Source organism: Accipiter gentilis, unplaced genomic scaffold (genome assembly GCF_929443795.1).
Source record: "Accipiter gentilis unplaced genomic scaffold, bAccGen1.1, whole genome shotgun sequence".
Lineage (NCBI taxonomy): Eukaryota > Metazoa > Chordata > Aves > Accipitriformes > Accipitridae > Astur > Astur gentilis.
In genome coordinates, this window is record NW_026060855.1 from 16,791 (window position 1) to 18,946 (window position 2,156).

A 2,156-nucleotide genomic window follows, 5' to 3' on the forward strand; every position below is an offset into this window, starting at 1 on the left:
TTACCATGTGACGCCCAGAGAGCTGTACCTTTACGTGCTCTGAAAAAAATCTGGAGGTCTGTTGGCTTATACCAAATCAGAAGCACTATGATTTTTAGTTTATTATCTGCTGGTGTAGGTAGGTCAGTACTGCAACAGTAATTAAATACTGTGATTATGCATCCCTAAGCTGAATTCTGCGACTTCCTAAATACCACAAGAGCAGACCTAGAATAGTTTGTTGTTTGTCGGCATAGATGGCTACAAAGTCAGGACTTCCTACGTAAAAGCATTCCTAATTTTGTGGGAAGAGGAGAGGATGACCAACTCGAGTCGAAATGAGCTCTGTGTGAATGAGGAACAATCTCCATTTTGCTGTCTTACCCAGCTTGCACCTCCTCACTGTGTGTCTGAGCAAGTGCCATCTTGCCTTAATTTCTAAGCCTCTTTCTGCTTTGGTTATTGTTCTGCCTCCTTAAAGGATAGTGCGTGTTCTGACTTCTTGTGTGGGGTAAAATTACTACCCTCCGGTTAAGCTGGTGGTATACTGCCCTGGAAGCAGAAGCTGGTGATGCTTAGAGTGCAAATTTTCAGCGAGACGTAGATACATTTCTGTATCGGATCTTGTGCCTCTCTTGCGGACACGTCTTCCCACGTCAGGAAGACTATGCTTTAGACTTTTTCTTACTTCGGTCCTGAAAGCAGCAAAGTTCTTCCTCTTTAGAAGTGCTCAGCTAATTATTAAGAACGTATCAGTAAAAGCAATGGTTATCCTCTTCTTTTATCCCTTATTCAGGAAAGGTGCATCACTAATGATGATGCTGGTTTTGTAAGTTGAAACCGTTACTTTCCTGTAAAGACACACTAATTTCTTCTGAATAAAAGCCTTTCTTTTTGTTCTCTTTGTGCTCAGTTACGTAAGTGCACGAGTGAGTGAGTTTTCCAACGGGTTGATGGAGTGGAAAAAGAATAGTTACGTTCCAGTTGCTGTCGGTCTTCAGTTTTTCTACATCTGTTGCATTTGTTTATGGCCCAAGTCTATATAAAACCCAAATCGTGGGCCAAGAGATTGCTATTCTTTGCACTACAGGCAGATACTAAGCTGGATCGTTTGTTTAAACCCTGCTTCAGGCTGTGTCGCCAGAAACCGTGTGGTAGAGTGCTGCAGAATTCTGAAAGCTCTTCAGAGTGGATGCATCTGTTTGATGCTCAGCAGCCGTTGGTTCTGCTGGCCTTGAGTTTTCATGTGTTGATACTCGTTAGAAAAAAAAACAAAACTTGAAAAAAATCCTATAAGGATTAAGCTATAAGATTGTTTCCGGGGGGTGGGGGGAAGAAAAAAAAAGGAAAACTAAATGGAAGATAGTTTTAGAGAAAGTAACGTTCATAGCACTTGGAGGTAACATAGCTGTCTGTAAACAGGTTGCTTAAGGAAAAGATACTTGGTCTCTTTATGATTCTTTCTGTGGCCTTCTAACTGAAAAGTCTGACTGTGTGAACCCTGGTTATCTGTGTTACAGAAAACTGATCTGCTTTGCAAGCTGAGATTCTTCTGCAACAGAGCAAAGTAGGAGAGACATGGTCTTGTGGTTTGGGTTACTATCATGTAATTTACACAGACTGTGTAACAGCCAAATCTTTTTGTGATTTAAAAACTTCATTTAACTGCATAAAGGATGAATGTGCCCCATGAAGAGTTTCTTGTGTTCGTGCACATTGCCAGTGATTTACCGCTGAGAGAAGTCCTAGCAATTGTAAACAACTATATAATTCATCAGAACATCACACATAAATATATCTCCAGTGATTTTTATATCACAGCTAGTCTAATGCATTAACTTTTTATCTGTGGAGCTCTTCCGTAATAATCTACTTCTCATTTTATGGGATAGACAATGAAGGAATTTCTTGAAATATCTAAAAGACAACATTGGATGACAAAAGGGGAGAGACAGAATGGGTTTTGAAGTGTCGATGCAGTATTACAGATTGTGTTGCCATTCATAGAGGAGAAGACTACTTTGGTTATGATACCAAAAGATTTCTCTTCCACATCTGTAAGCTACACTAATTATTTTACGCTTAGAAGCTTAAACGATCCCGAGAAGGTAATTTCAACCTCTTAATAAAGGCTACATGGCTAACATGATATTATTCACTTTGTGTGATTTAGGTTA